This window comes from Parasteatoda tepidariorum, chromosome 8, assembly GCF_982258835.1.
Source record: "Parasteatoda tepidariorum strain Cologne lab strain chromosome 8, Ptep-v5.0, whole genome shotgun sequence".
Lineage (NCBI taxonomy): Eukaryota > Metazoa > Arthropoda > Arachnida > Araneae > Theridiidae > Parasteatoda > Parasteatoda tepidariorum.
Window position 1 is genome coordinate 104,326,218 of NC_141762.1, and position 17,633 is coordinate 104,343,850.

Below are 17,633 nucleotides of genomic sequence, written 5' to 3' on the forward strand. Positions count from 1 at the left end.
TTTATATTGTATTTATCCACTAGCAATATGTATAAAACTTCATTTGCTTGAAAAAAATATGCTGATGGTAATAAAAATCTAAGTGTTTTGAGTGCTTAAAAACAGGTGCTCATTCTCAAGACTCCATGATGTGAGTGAGGAATATATTCATGCCTCATTCACATCTGGCGAGTCTTGAGAATGGGCGCATATTTTCAAGCTTCGAAACATGCTGACTCTGAATATTTTTTTTTTTTTTTTTTTTTGCAAATGAAATTTTATATCATCAATATGTCAAATGGAAATCTTGCCATTTTAAAGTTTAAGATATTTTTTGCATAATCATCTATAATTTACTCAGTTAAATCATCTTGATAATCCATCCTGCTTTATCCATATTTTAAATATCTCCAATACGTGATTTAAAATCATCGCTTGGTTCTTAAAATCTTTTTAATTGTATTCATTCATAATTAAAATAGCATTGGTATTTATTCATCATTTTGATTTATAATTCAAATAGTATTGGTATTCATTCATCGCTCTCCTGGATCAAATTGCCCCCATAGATGGTGGTGGTCGGTAAAACTACATTTTCTTTGTAGTTAACTTCAGTAGCTAACTCTGTAGTTCTACTTTTACAATTGTTGCTAACTATAACTACTTTTTTCTGAAAAATGTAGCAACTACAAACTACAGAAATGCGTTCACTACTCTGCTACTTTTAGAAGACAAACTTAACTGGAGAACTTAATTTTCACCGATAGTCAAAATGGTGTTGAATAAAAAATTGGCTAGGTTAAATATATGCGTTCACTACTCTGCTACTTTTAGAAGACAAACTTAACTGGAGAACTTAATTTTCACCGATAGTCAAAATGGTGTTGAATAAAAAATTGGCTAGGTTAAATATAAGGAGATATTAAGAAGTTTTAATTCATGTTTACCTGAAATAGTTGTTTTAATTTTAAAACACTTTTTATGAATTTGTTCTTTTAACTTTCAAAATCTATGCTTTTCTGCTCAGTGATTTAGGAAATAATCAAATATTTGTGATTTAAGTGATCAATGCTTTTTTATATCTTCAAAGAAATAAAGTGCAAACTTTCTGGGGTACGAAAAACAAAAAGTACGAAAGACAAAAAAGTACGAAAAACAAAAAAGCTGACTACGCCAAACAACTTTCTATCTAATGATCGGATCTTCACATTCTAGGACTTAATCTTAATAAGATACAAAAGCGTACTTTATAGTTCCTGTGAAATCGAATTATGGCAGCTATTAAAAAGTTGATGGGTCTCAGTTGAGGTTTCGTTTTTTTTTGAACAAATGTATATTTTAATTCGTTTCCACAGTACTTTGATAATTTTAGGTTATTTAAATCATCATAATTTTCAACAGAGTCGGAAACTGCAGCCATAGACAATTAGAAAAGACTTGGACAAGTGTTAATGCCATTAGGATATAATTTTAAATTTCGGAGCTCAGTCGGTTCAATCATTTTTGCCAAATATCTTGCACTGCATTGAACGTGTTCTTTTAAACGATGCAAGTAAAATATAGATGGAATCATATTATCCATAGAATGGGGAATGCATAAATATCTTAATTTGATGTTCTTGCCGTAACTGTAACCTAAAAGATTTTCAAAAAGTGTGTGTTGAAATACTCCACCCACAAAAATAACGGCATTACTGGGAATGCATTCTAAATATGATTCTCTTTCTGTTATAATATTCGGTGCTGTGAAATAGGCCATTTCTTTCGTCAAAATGTTGAATAATGCATATTCGAATCTATCAAATTCATGATCCAGTATTGTATAATTGTCGTGAATACAAATAAACATGAGTTTAAATTTATTCTGATCGTAAAAACTTTTTACTATGTATCCAGTAAAAATCATGACTGCAATGCAGTAGGCAATACTTGTAGGTAAATGAAATGACAAAGACGATACCATCCAGGTGGCATTAAATGTTCTGATTCTCACGTCCAGGTGGCGTTAAATGTTCCAATTCTCACATCCAGGTGGCGTTAAATGTTTTGGTTCTCCCATCCAGGTGGCGTTACAAGTGTATATAAAGGAAACATTGTCATGATTTCTATGATATCCATAATTTATTTCATCCAATGGAGACTGTGTGCTTACTGTGTCGAGAATTGAACGACAATTACAGTGTGAGTTGGAAATGTTGCCCATTCAAAGTCCATTTTAAATGCTTCTATGTTTGGATAATTATATATGACGGATTGTGTCCACATTGCTGTAAAGATTCTAGCGAAATGTTGATGCAGAGGGAGGAGAATGCAAAAGTAACAGGAATACCTACCAATGTCTTCAAATTTATTAAATATAATATTATGGCATATCAGAAATTATTATTTTTTCACAACGATGAATTAATCTCTCAAAAAGAAGGTTTTACTCTCCCTTGTTGAAATTTGTACAATGGGCTCTAACGTTTAAAGAACTCAACTTTTCCTCCATGTAGTTTGATGAATGAATTTTGAGGTTTTTCGCATTAGAGGAAATGGATTGAGATTCTATAGTGGTAATGGATTGAGCAGAGTGTAAGTTTTCTTTGGACAATTTCTTGATAGATATTGCTGCAAATTTGGTTGTTAAAAATTTTCTCCCAATTGTTGTAAACTGTTTATTTTTTTTACATATGTATATTTCATTGATGCAAAATTTATGGGAAAATCTATAGAATGTAATTTTTAAATATAATAAATTTTGAAACTATAAATACATAACTAGTCCATTTTCTGCGTTCTCATTCTGTTTAATTACTACTAATTTAGTATTCTAACTTGAATATTATTTCAATTCATGTTATTTTTAAACTTTAGATTTTAATTTTCATCATTTTATTTTTAAGCTTTAGATTTTAATTTTCATCATTTATTTTTAAGCTTTAAATTTTAATTTTAATCATTTTATTTTTAAAGTCTAAAAACTAGTCGCTATTTCAAAGAAAAAATAAAGTTTTTAATTACAACAAGTTAACAACAAGAAATTTTTTTATTTGATTCAGATGAGGTCATTATGATGCTAAAAGGAAACATTATAGGAAAAATTCTGAGTTTGATGAAAATGTTGTAAATAAAAGCTATTTAAAAAGCAATACTTTAAATTTAAAAGAAGATGTTTTTGATACAAGTAATAAGAAAATTATAAATCTTTCGAATCCCACTAAAAACACCGATGCTGTTTATAAACGTTATGTGTATAGAAGAATAAAAAAAAATAAATGACAAAAATCTGAAATGGTTGAGAACAATTTTTTTTAAATATTTCTGATACTTCTTTTCTCATGGTTTTACTTAACTCCAAACAATTACAAAGTATTAGTATTAAACTTCAACGATAGATAGCGCCACTACGATTTAAAAAAATATATTGGACACTGTTTAAAAGCAAAACAGTCTTCAATAAGAAAACTGATCATTTTAAGACTATTACATTTATTTTAAATAATAAATAATGTGTAGTTTAAAATCAAAACACTTAGTATTACAAAATTAAAATAAAATTTTAATAAATTAAAATTTTCGCAAGTAAAAAAACTGATCATTTTAAAATTTATAATAAATAATAAATAATGTGTAGTTTAAAATCAAAACACTCTTATTACAAAATTAAAATAAAATTTTAATAAATTAAAATTTTCACTAGTAAAAAAACTGATCATTTTATGACTATTAAATAATAAATAATGTGTAAAATCAAAACACCCTTATTACAAAATTAAAATAAAATGTTAATAAATTTAAATTTCGATAGTGAAAAACTGATCATTTTAGGACTATTAAATTTATATTAAATAATCAATAAGCGCAGTTTAAAATCAATCGACACTCTTTTAAATCAATAAGAAAATTTATCATTTTAGGACTATTCAATTACTTTTTAAATATTAAATACTGCAGAGTTTAAAATCAAAACACTCTTATTACAAAATTAAAAAGAATAACAAACAAAATTTTACAAAATAATCTTTTTTTTCTTTCATGGTTTAAAAATTTAATCGTTTTTAAATAGGTATAAAACCTTTCTGTAATCTTTTTTAAAATAAAACCTGAAAGTATCGATAGATGGCACCACTATTAAACTTTACAAAGTCACTTTCATTGCAGAGGAATGTTTCTGTTTCCTTCTGTATTTAGTTAGGGTCATATAATCTATTTATTTAGAATTAATTAATAGTTTTCTTGCTTTTACTCAGTTTGAAAGTGTAATTTAATTTATAAATATATTTTTTCCTTTTTATTATAAATCATTTTTCCATTATAAATAATTTTTTCTAGTTTTTCAAAAATGTTTTACAATTAAAAAAAATTTTAGCTTCTGAATAAAGTAAGCTTAATTGACACAGAGATATTCCAATATACTACTATAAAGCACCACAAAAACTACAATTTTCTTTTTTTGAAAGAAATATGTTGTACACACATTTGTAGATTTAAAAAATTTTTGTACAAGGGGTCAAGTATCCACCCACAGGGGCTCAAACAAATTAATTCAAAATATTTAAATTAAAATGAATTTTATTTATACTTTAAATTTTTTTCTCACATCATTTTTTTTAAGTGTGTTTCTAACGAATTTAAAATCACTAATGTTGATGTGCAAATTCCTTTTAATGTAAATTTTAATTTAATTTTTTTCTGTTATCGATGTATTTTATACTGTATGGTGCAATTTACCATACATTGTAAGCGTGAAAATTACTTCTGTAATAAAGAAAAATAGTTGTAGCAGTAACCGCTATTTCAAAAACCCCGTTTTGAACGAACTGTTTCAAGTACATTTTTTGCATCCACGTATTGTCGATAGATGGCATCACTATTAAGCTTTAAAAAGTCACTTTCTATCTTTGAGTAATTTCATCGAAATGTTTATACTCGTAAAATTTTAATTTTAATTGTTACATAGTATAATTTACGGACAAAAATGGGCTATTTTAATCAGGGGATACGATGTTAATATATATTGTAAAAAAATACAAAGAAACTTGTAAATTTCTCTTTGCGATTCCTTTTTCTTTTCAAAGAGATTTTTAAAGTAAACATCTATGTCCGGCAAAATGCTAATTTCTTCATTTGAAAAAAAGAGTTAAGTCCATTGGCCTAAAATATAATACTCAAATAATATAGCTTAAATTTGTAATTATTTTTCAATTTACAAAATTTAAATTTGCGTCTGAGAAACTAATATCAACTAACTTACATTTAAAAAAATTTCTACACATGGCTGTTGCTTGTCTGCCTATGTTTTCATTTCTCCTCAAAACTGAAAGCACACTTTCTATCAAGATTTCTGTTTCGCTCTGCAGAAGCTTTTTACATATCGACATACGCCTGCAACCAATAACTTTTCACATAATCATTTTTTTCAACATATCAACAAGAAGCATTTGCTTCTCTGCGATTTAAATTTGATTTTGCTTTCATAATTACGAATTTTAAGTTGCAAAAAATGGACACAAAATTGCAAATGATGAAAAAATTGTACACTTTACATCTATTTAGATTTGATAAGTTATTATTTACACAAAGGTGAACAATTTCCGATAAATATAAATCTTAGTAACATTTCTAAATAGATATTATTAGTAAATATAAATCTTAGTAACATTTCTAAATAGATACTTTAGTAAATATAAATCTTAGTAACATTTCTAAATAGATACTTTAGTAAATATAAATCTTAGCAACATTTCTAAATAGATGCTTTAGTAAATATAAATCTTAGCAACATTTCTAAATAAATACTTTAGTAAATATAAATCTTAGTATCATTTCTAAATAGATACTTTAAATATAAATCTTAGTATCATTTCTAAATAGATGCTTTAGTAAATATAAATCTTAGTTTCAAATGCTTCGGATTAAAATAAATCTTAATATTATTTCCAAATAGATACTTTAGTAGTATCACTTTAGATGCAAATGTTTGTAATGTATCTATTTAAAAATAATACTAAGATTTATTTTGAGCAGAAATTGCTCACCTTTGTGTAAAAAATTACATTCTCAGTATTTTTTTTCTTAGGCTAATTCATTTTATATTAAAACTTGAAAATGAAATTTTAAAGACACCCCATTAAAAAGTAATACTCTAAATGCTTGAGAAAATTTCTTGGTACTCGGAAAAAAGAATTTGGAATTCATTAGAATTATAAAAAAAACGCTGTACTTTGGAATCCTAAGCTGTTTGAACAACTTGAAAATTCATATTCAATATTTAAAAACTGTTAGTCTTTTTTTGAAACGTTTATAATATTTTGAAACTTGATAGATTGATTAAAATTTATAACGTTGTATTGTGAACAAAAATTTGAACATATTTCTTACGAGGAGAATTTGTTTCTTACTCGGAAAAAAATTCTGTGATCTCTTCAAAGTCCGAAAAAAAACGACAAAGTTGGAAATTTCTCTTCGGTTGTTTCGCTAAGCCTCGTTTTTTTTTGACTTGGAAGAATTTCATTGAATTTTTCGAGAGAAATTCACCGCATATTTTTCTTGAATATTTTTCGCGAGACATTTCAGACTTGAAATGTTTCAAAATATTTTTTACTTTGAAAATTTTTTTAAATGACTTCAAATAAACTTGAAAAAAATTCTAAAGTTAGATTTTAAACTGTTTGGACTTGTATTTTTATACATGGTAATCTTTTCAAACTATTTTCAACTCTGAAAACATTTTGATGATTTTTACACTTTGAAAATTTTGTTGGATGTTGTTTGAACTTGGCAATATTTTCAATCTGTTTAAACTTCAAATATTTTTTTCTTCGCTTTTCTGTGATTCAGATGTTTGTAAGTTAGAAAGGGACTAAAAAATAAATAAAAAAAACTAATACTGAAAATAAGAGAAATTATATTCATTCTTACAAATATAATATGGAGAAAATTTATGTTATAAGTTTAATTTAACCAGCTTTATGTTATATTTTTGATATGATAAAGAAGAAAATGTTTTATTTCATATTATTAATCCGCAGTGGTGGTTGGAAACCTACCCAGTTTTAGAGGGATAAATACCAAATACCAGCTTGAATGGTAAGTAAAGATGGTTTGTGCGCAATGCTGTTATGCCGCTGCTGACAAAAATGCTAACTTTGACTTTAAAATTATTTTACTAGAATATCAAAATAATATATAGGATATTAAAATAAAAGTACAGACAACAAACCTATCGTTTTTTTTCTTCTTAAATTTAAGATAACACGTTAAAAGAAACAATATATAGTTTCTTGATACATTAGAAGATTCTATGTAAACAGGTGATACTAATGTGTGGTGACCTGCCTACTACAACTCTGTTAGTGAGAGCTTAATTTGAGCAATGATACGTAGGAAACAGGTATCAACTGAAAATATTTATTTGATGTAAATAAAAATAGAATGGAAATTACGAATGAATGACATGAGCGTCTGAACGACGCGGTGTTTGTAAACAGACTGATCAGATGAGTCTCGGCGATGGTGTTGCCAGATTCAGTGTCTGAAAGTTTCAGTAGAGTTGAGTGATATTCTCACACCCCCACTTCACGAAAGTCCCAATACAATACTGAACTTCTTAAGTTGTTCACTAGTCACCGGTTTGGTGAGTACATCAGCAGTATTGGATTTCGAATCAATGTAGCACAACTGGATCAGTCCAAGTTCGACTTTTTCTCTTATGAAATGGTGACGAATGTCTATGTGCTTCACTCTAGATGATAGCATGGGGTTGGTACTGATCTTTATAGCACTTTGATTGTCACAGTATAATTTTATTGCATCCATCTTTTGGTTGAACAGTTCCTCTTTGAGTTGTTTAATCCACAGTAATTCTTGTGATGCTGCAGAAATTGCCATGTATTCAGCTTCTGCTGTTGATAAGGCGACTGTTTGTTGCTTTTTGGAGTTCCAAATTATGGCACAATTTGATTCGCAGAAGACAAAACCTGTTGTTGATTTTCTGTCGTCTTTGTCGTTGGCCCAGTCTGAGTCAGTGTAACCTTGTAGTTGTCCATTTTTCCGGAAAGTTAGCCTTTTGGATAATGTACCTTTTAGGTATCTGAAAATTCTTTTGACAGCCATCCAATGAGGTTTTCCTGGGTTGTTGGCATATCTACTAACTACCCCCACTGCAAATGCAATGTCTGGACGTGTTCCTTGAGCTGCATATATTAGACTTCCGACTGCTTCTCTATATGGTATCTGTCCTATCTCTTGCCTTTCTTTTTCGTCCTTCGGAGACATTTCTTTGGATAGTACTTGATCAGTTGGGAAAGGTGTTGCTGTTTCTTTGCAATCTTGCATGTTAAATCTTTTGAGCATGTTTCTGATATAGGTGCTTTGGTCTAAACTGATGATTCCTTCTGTACGGTCTCTTGTGATGGTCATTCCAAGAATGTGGTGGGCTTCTCCTAGATCTTTCATTTTAAAGTGTTGTTTTAGCTTCGTCTTGAGGTTCTCTTTTTGCTTACAGTCATTCGACAGAATCAGTAAGTCGTCTACATAGACGGCAACTATTAAAATTTTTCCTTTCTTGTTTGAAACAAAGATGCAAGGATCAGTTTTCGATCTGGAAAGTCCTATGTCTTTGAAGGTTTCAGCTAGTTCCATGTACCATGTTCTACTTGCTTGTTTTAGTCCGTATATGGATTTGTTCAGTTTGCAATATCTGTGAGGAAAATATTCAGGGAGGTCAGGGAGTTCCATGTAAATTTCTTCTTCCAGTTTTGGGTGTAGGAATGCTGCTACAACATCCATTTGATCTAAATCCAGATCCAAGTTGGCTGCTTGAGCAATGAGAAAACGGATAGAACTGTTTCTGACTGTAGGTGAGAAGGTTTCCTCATAGTCTATTCCATATTTTTGAGAGCATCCTTTAGCTACTAGGCGTACCTTATGTCTTTCTGTTTCGCCATTTGGTTTGAATTTTGTTTTGAATGTCCATCTACTCTTAATGGCTTTTCTACCAGGTGGTAAATCACAAAGTTCCCATGTACCATTTAGTTTGTGAGCTTCGATCTCTTCTTCCAGAGCAGCTTTCCATTTCTGAGCTTCGTCAGATTGCATAGCATCTTCGTAAGTTTCTGGATCCTGAGCTCTACAGAGATTTGCTTGATACACAATGAAGTCGTCGTTAAAGATTTTTCTGTTAGGTGCCGTAGCTCTCTTCGGGTATCTATTTGTGTCTTGATTATAAGGATCTTCATCTTCATTGTCTGAAGACTTGTCTGTCGTGTCTGGTTCCTCTGTTGTGGTTGGATTGGAAATGTTTTCGATTTCAGTCATGTCTGCAGTTTGGGATTCTGTTGACGTTGAGTCATCTGCTTTATTTAAAAAGTCATTTTCAAGGAATATGACATCTCGACTAATGAAAACTTTCTTTGTAGAAGGATTAAAAATACGGTATCCTTTTGTTTCTTCACTGTATCCAACAAAGATGCCTTCTTTGGCTTTTGGATCAAACTTTTTTCTGTTCACATCAGGGATATGTACCATGACTTTGCATCCAAAGACTTTTAGGTGGGAGAGGTTTGGTTTCTTTCCTGACCAGGCTTCTTCAGGTGTCATGTTTTTCAATGCTTTTGTGGGTGATCTATTCTTTAAGTAGTTAGCTGTGTAAACAGCTTCAGCCCATAGTTCAGTTGAGAGTCCTGAATCAATTAGCATAGTACGAGCTTTCTCAATTAAAGTTCTGTTCAAGCGTTCTGATGTCCCATTTTGTTCTGGAGATCTTGGCACAGTTGTTTGATGTCTGATGCCACAAAGCTTTAGGCAGTTCTTAAGATCAGTGTTGACATATTCACCTCCATTGTCAGATCTTAAGGTTTTTATTTTCCCGTTGGTTTGATTCTCAACAAGAGCTTTAAAGTTCACAAAAGTTTCTTTTACTTGATCTTTACTTTTGAGGAAATAAACAAAAGATTTTCTTGAAAAATCATCGGTGAATGTTAGAAAATAACGAGCTCCTCCAATAGACAATGTTTGCATTGGGCCACACAGATCTGAATGCACAAGTTCTAGAATGCAGTTAGTTTTGGTTTTAGATTCTTTAGGAAAAGGTGTTCTTGAAAGTTTTCCTTCGATGCATGTAATACAGGTGTCAGATTTATTAGTGTCGCAGTTAATTCCGGTGGACATTTTATTAATTAAAATGTTCATATCTCTTCTATTTAAGTGAGCAAGTCTACGGTGCCAGGTGTTTTGAGAGTTTAGTATGGCAGTTGATGCAGAAAAATTAGCAGTGTCTAACACATATAGTCCATTATTTTCTGATGCAGTAGCAACTACATTTTTATTTGGAATTATGATTTTAGAATCCAATATCTTACATCCTTCAGAGTCAAAAATTATTGACTTACCCTTTTTGGCGATTTGAGAAATGGAGAGCAGGTTAGTGGTGAGTTCCGGAGCATGTATAACATCACTAGCTGTGATAGTGCTGTTTTTTAATGCAATATCCACTGTTCCAATACCTATTGCTGGAACCACGTTGCCATTGGCTATATCAATTTTCCTGTTTCCACCAGGTTTTAAATTTTGTATCCAGTCCCTTCTCGGTGTCATATGAGCATTACAACCAGAATCCAGATACCAGTCTGTAGGTAGGTTATCTTTAGAGTTGGATTCTACAGATGTGAAAAAGCCAGCTGTATTTTCTCTGTTTTCAACCTTCTTTCGTGTGTTCTGTTTCTTTGGTTTTGGACAGGAATGACTATAATGTCCATATTCATTGCAATTGTAGCATCTTGGTTTTTTAGTGTCTTTATTCTTCGATTTATGAGCAAATTTCCGGGATTTTCCATAAAATGCACTTTCAGAATGATTTGTCGATGTAGAACACAAATCTTTCACATTTTCTTGTAAAAGCAAATTTTTGACAAAATCAACTGTAATGGCTTGGTTTGAGCCTTGTATTCCTAGAATGAGTGGTCTGAATTTTTCTGGTAGTCCTCCAAGTATTATTCCGCCAACAGTTTCACTATCTAGTGGCTTTCCGATACTTTCGAGTTGTTCCGAGATGTTCGTTATGTTGTCAATATACGTTGACATCGATGAGCAATCTTCATATTTTGTTCGAAATAGTGATGAATACAGTCCAATTCTTCTAATTACCCCTTTATCTTCATAGGTATTCTGCAATGACGTCCAGGCTTCCTTAGCTGTTTTCGCTTTCTTGGTTTCGGCTGACGCTATCGGTTTAATCGATAAATTTATTTTTGCCAGTGCTCTTCTATCTAATTCTGGATCAATTTCTTCATTTCTTATCGGTTCAATGCATCCCCAGAGTCCAGCATCAACTAAGAAATTTTTCATTAGAAATTTCCAATCGGAATAGTTCGAGCCATCAAGATGTTTCGATTCTGGAAGTCCCCCACTTGACGTAGAAACGGGTGTTCTTCGAACGTTTAATTGAGTCTGTAAATCTTCAATTTGTTGCTGCAATTCTTTAATTGCTTCTGCTTCAGCCATTTTTCGATGTCAGAAGTGTTTTCAGCGAACAAGTGATGAAAAAGAAACTGACCTGTTCTGTTGTTTCCAACACTTCCGATTTCCGAATTCTTTCTTAAATGTTCATTTTAGTTGATTAGTATTTCCATTTCTGGGCCCGTGACCTGTTAGTGAGAGCTTAATTTGAGCAATGATACGTAGGAAACAGGTATCAACTGAAAATATTTATTTGATGTAAATAAAAATAGAATGGAAATTACGAATGAATGACATGAGCGTCTGAACGACGCGGTGTTTGTAAACAGACTGATCAGATGAGTCTCGGCGTTGCCAGATTCAGTGTCTGAAAGTTTCAGTAGAGTTGAGTGATATTCTCACAAACTCAACGCTGCCAGCCTCGTATCCCATAGCAACGAGGAACACAAATAAAAGAATACTAATGTTTTCTTTCTGCTGCTTGATAATTCTCCTGTTTTTAATATGTACGTTATTGTTATTATTCAAAGTTGTTAATATATTATATTTTATAATAAGAAGCGAGTCTACTTATTTCCTCCACAAACTGGTGACCTCGGATTTATTACGAATCACAACCTGCAATGTTGTACGAATATGGAGTTTATATGCAAAAGCCTGAGCAACCATAAGTTGTCAAGAGTGATGAAATTCAAGTAAGACATTTTACCTTTGATTTAAAGTGTTTTGCCACTTTCTGGTAAGTCAACATATTTCTGTCAGAATTTTATCGGATCTATGTATGGTGTGTAGAATTTGAATCGCCAATTTCTCTGATTTAAAGTACCAAGAGGCTGCGTCGCTATATACGTATATTGATTATTTTTCTGTGTTATTGAGTATATTTGACTGATCTAAAATGGTTGACAACAATGATTCTTCACAATTGGCGCGAGTTTCAGTTAAGCCTCCGCCATTTTGTCGCCAAGACCCATCGCTATGGTTCATTCAACTGGATGCGCAGTTTAAATTGAGTCACATTACTGCTGACGAAACTCAATTTTATACAGCGATCTCCGCTTTAGAATCAGAAGTACTTCAATCAGTTCGTGAAATTATCATTAGTCCACCGGCGATGGAAAAATACAAATCTTTAAAAGAAAAATTAATTTCTGTTTATTCAGAATCCGAAACAGTTAAAATCAAGCAACTATTGCAAGATTTACAGCTGTGTGATATGAGGCCTTCTCAATTGTCTAAAATGTCAGACTTATCCGCCGGTAACCTAACGGACAATATTCTTAAAACATTATGGATGAATAGACTCCCATCAAACATGCAAGCCATTTTAGCTGCCAGTAGTGAGCCTCTTACGAAACTGTCCGAAATCGCTGATAAAATACACAAGCTGGTCATGCCAACGCAAATACATGCAGTTCAAACTTCTGATCAAGGTATTGAGGTGTTACAGGCTCAAATTAATGAATTGTCCAAACAGGTCTCTCAAGTAGTAGATATTCAAGCAGAAATTTTTCGGCGCCATCGCTCTCCATCACGTGGTCGATATGCACGTCGTAGCCCATCGAGGAAACGTTATGAAAGCCCTCCTCCGGGTATTTGCTTTTACCATCACAATTTTGGAGAAAAGGCAAACAAATGCCGCCAACCGTGTCGTTATAACAACCAGGGAAACGAGATGGGCCGTCGCTAAAAGTCGTGAACGACAGCGGCCGAAATATTGCACGCCTTTTTGTCATCGATAAGAATTCCGGTTTAAAATTTCTTGTAGACACCGGGGCTGATGTTTCTGTCGTTCCACCACATTTTCATGAGCAAAAGCGCCAAACCAAATTACAACTTTACGCAGCAAATGGAACTCCTATACAAACTTTTGGTGAACGCCTGATATCTGTTGACTTAGGATTGCGCCGCAAATTCCAGTGGCCATTCATTATCGCCTCCGTTTCAAGTCCTATTATTGGCGCCGACTTCTTGCAAAAATTTTCTTTGCTTGTTGATCTTAAAAATCGCCGTTTAGTAGATTCTTCACATCGCTAGCTAAGTATTTGGGAACTTACAAAGTCAGAACCAGTCCTTACCATCCAAGTTCCAATGAGATTGTCGAGAGATTTCATCGCTCTTTAAAACAATCAATTCGATGCCACACTGCAATACAGTGGACTGAGGTGTTACCTACCGTACTTCTAGGTCTTCGATCAGCGTTGAAAGAGGATCTGAATGCCTCTTCTGCCGAACTGCTCTCCGTTTGCCAGGAGATTTCGTACAATCCACCTAACAGCAATGACCCTTTTACATTCGTGCATCAACTTAGAAACTGCATGTCAAAATTACGACCAGTTCCTACCAGCGCTCATTGCAAACAAACTGTCTTCGTACACAAAGAACTTAGAAACTCATCTCACGTTTTTCTCAGATGTGATGCTCCAAAGCCTTCTCTTGCACCAAAATTTTCAGGACCACATCAAGTACTAGCTCGAAACGAAAAAACATTCAAAATTTTAGTAAACGAAAAAGAAGTTAACGTTAATATCGACCGACTTAAACCAGCATTCATCTGGAAACCTGAAGCCACTGTAACACATGCGTCATCAGCACCATCTAAAACCACGACGCCCGACTTAGCAAATGCTACGACAACAACACGCTCGGGACGTCGAGTGCGCTTCAATCCGAAATATTTGTAAGAAAAGAATCGTTAGCACTGGAGGGGGAGTACTGTGGTGACCTGCCTACTACAACTCAACGCTGCCAGCCTCGTATCCCATAGCAACGAGGAACACAAATAAAAGAATACTAATGTTTTCTTTCTGCTGCTGCTGCTTGATAATTCTCCTGTTTTTAATATGTACGTTATTGTTATTATTCAAAGTTGTTAATATATTATATTTTATAATAAGAAGCGAGTCTACTTATTTCCTCCACATAATGTATTTTTTTTACTCGAATGAAACCGGTTTGTATTTGTTTACGATCCTGTATCAATTGATAAACATTGTAATACAATACGTTAAATAAATATAAATAGGAAGTATATAAAAAAGTTCTTGAGATATGTTTCTAATTTCATACTACTAAAATTTAGATTTTGAACAAAGTGCAAAAATAATTGAGAAAAAAGTTCACATAAAAATTTGCTCATAAAAATATCATAAAAATATCAGTAACTATTAGATAAGTTGAAATTTCAAACAAAAAACTGTTAAGTTTATAAATAAATACTTAGAATTCGTGTTGTACGATTGATAATTAGTAAAATAACTAAAAAGAGTAGATATTTTTTCCTTTTCCGTTCAGTTTTCAATCCTAGTTTTAAACATTATTTGTTCGAGAATTCGTTTTATGGTATAATCAAAAAACGCTAATTACATGCATTTTTTTCCAAATTTACACTATATAAATATTATTTTTAACCATTTCTCAATAATTTTCAATAAATATATTATTTTTTAATCATTTCTCAATAATTTTCAATAAATATATTATTTTTTAATCATTTCTCAATAAGTTCCAATAAATATATTATTTTTAACCATTTCTCAATAAGTTTGGACAAATATATTCACAATACAAGAAATCAATTTTAATAAGTTTAATAAAAAAAAATCAAAATTAACGTGTTCTAACAGACTGAGCAAGGACAATAATTCATTTCAAGAAAATAACCAAATGCCTTTCATTTGACATCAAGGTTCTTTTCAAATCACTAACAAAATAAACTTCTTCTTCAGACAGAATTAATGAGTAGGGTGAAACATCAGCCACAAGGACACGTATTTAGCATAGAAACTAGAACACATCTGTTATCCATTTTAAAAATAAAAAGCCGTCCTTAAAGAATACAAACATCCTTTCACTTTGTGACTTTCGAAAAAATTAGCTTAATTGTTGGTCAAGGATGACGCTTAATTGTTGGTCAAGGATGACGCATTCTATCTAAAAATATCATACCCCTCGTTGAATAAACTTCGAAATAATTATACCTACTAAATTATAAAATTCAATTTTTTTAATTGTTGCATAATCACGGACTTGGATGGATGTTAATATGTATTGTAAATAAATATAAAATGACTTTTAAAATTTTTTCTTTATAATTCCCTTTTCATAACTTATATATATATATTAAACTTTGAAATTTTGATTTTCAACTTGTTTAAGAACATTGTATAGTACCGATATATAATTTAAAATTTGAAATTTTAATTTTCAACTTGAACATTGCAAAGCAGAAACGCATAATAATGTGCATGTCAATTCTGGCTAAGCACTTACATTTTTGGGTGCTTCTTAAATGTCATTAAGAAGATCAATATAAATTTTATAAAATATTTTTTTTAAATAAAACTGAAGTAAGTTTACAAAAATAAATAAATTTATATAACTGCCAAATATTATAACAAATAAAGTTAAGTTTTGTGTATTTACACACACAAAACTTAAAATTAATATAACAAACATAATCTTATTTTCGACCTGTTTTAGTTGGCAATACAATCACGACAATCTCATAACGTACGATTGCGATAACCAAAAATGTAAAGTATTTCGACAATATGCCGTTCCGTATGAAATGGATATTGACAACCTATTCATACCACCACCCGATCCTTGCCATGTTTTAGAAACATTGGAAGGTGAAGCTACTGTTCACTTGAAAACGCCTCAAGGACTATATATTTACGAAAGAAATAAACTGAGAACGTTTATACCAGCTGATCAAAAGAAAAGTAGTTGGAGCAAAGATTTAGATTTAAAAAATAGCGGTTGGAAAAAAAATTCAGTGACGGTGAATACCGGTTGGTATAAATTCGTTTCACTCATGTCGATTCTATCTCTACTTGTGTAATTTTTTTTGTAAAGAATCAAACTAAATAAATTTGATGGAACAAACAAACGATTGTAGAGAACATGAATAAATTTAAAAAGCTGAAATTTAATTCATTGCATCTGAGGAAATTAAGAAGGTCCGTTTCGTCCAAACGTATTGTCAAACGTGTGATTTTATTTATTTAGACTTTTATTTTTTTTAGCAAATGACTGACAAGTCCAAAAACCTATATGTATATCCAAGTACCAGATTCAGAACTCAAATATCTTGTGAAAAAAATCGAGATTTCAAACTTAATAACTCAAATTCACAAGTCCAAAGCTAAAGGTCTGATAAATATAAATCTTAGTATTGTTTCCAAATAGATACTTTAGTAATGTATCAATCTAGATTCAAATGCTTGTAACAATTTCGAATTAAAAGTAATACTAAGATTTATTTTAAGCAGAAATTGTTCACTTTTGTGTAATAATAACTTATCAATATACTTTTATCAAATTATTAAAATTTAGTTTCTAGTATTGGGAATTTTACAAGTTTGAGTTAAAAAATCTAAATTTTAAGTTTCTAAAATTTTCAAAAGATTGCTTTGGAATTGGAATATGAATTGTTAAGTTTGAGTTATTACAAGATTTTTGAATTTTGAAACTTTTTGAATTTGGTACTTTGAAATAATGACAAAATTTTGAATTTCGAAAATTTCTAAATTCTTTGTTCTATTCTTTCATTTTATAAATAACACAAAATTAATTAAAATCAAAGTCATTTTCTTAAGTAATACAAAAAACTTGTTTTTTAAAAAAAAAAAATGATTAAATTATTCTAAATAATGATATCACACTTTAATTTTGTATCAAAACTTAGGTAAATAATTTCTTAAAATATTAAACAAGTTCAGCTTCAATGATATAATTTTTTTTCTGCTTAGAAAATAAAAAACAATCAAACATTCAAAGGGTGATAAATTATTTCCAGATGATCTCACGTAATTTTTTTGTGTACAAAGAATATATGTGGAATACATAAGGACCTTACCTTAACCAAACCTTAGGTACCCTGTCATATCCACTTGAAATTCTTTCATTCTGGTTTGTGTGTCAACATGGATAATAGCAGTACTTGGTAAACCCTGTATTTACAAAACTTATAATTTTCAAAATATAAATGTAATTTCTTACAAGGCTTACAGACGCTGAGTCTCTTACTCGAAACATTTTACAATATTTTCAAAGTCACGAAAAGTAGGGTCGTAGAAATCTAAATTGCAAGACAAACTGGAAAAAATTTTTATTAAAATTATTTTTCTTTGGACTTTGAAGAAATTTTCTCTGTATTTTGAAAACTGATTTTTACTGATTCAAAATTTCAGACTAAAGTCCAAAGCAAT

General features: G+C 30.9%; 1 protein-coding gene across 4 annotated transcripts in view; it reads left to right on the forward strand.

Moving 5' to 3' along the window:
- LOC122273919 (uncharacterized) overlaps positions 1 to 17,633 on the forward strand; it is a 58,325-nt gene that overhangs the window by 29,859 nt on the left and 10,833 nt on the right. The window lies entirely within an intron of this gene.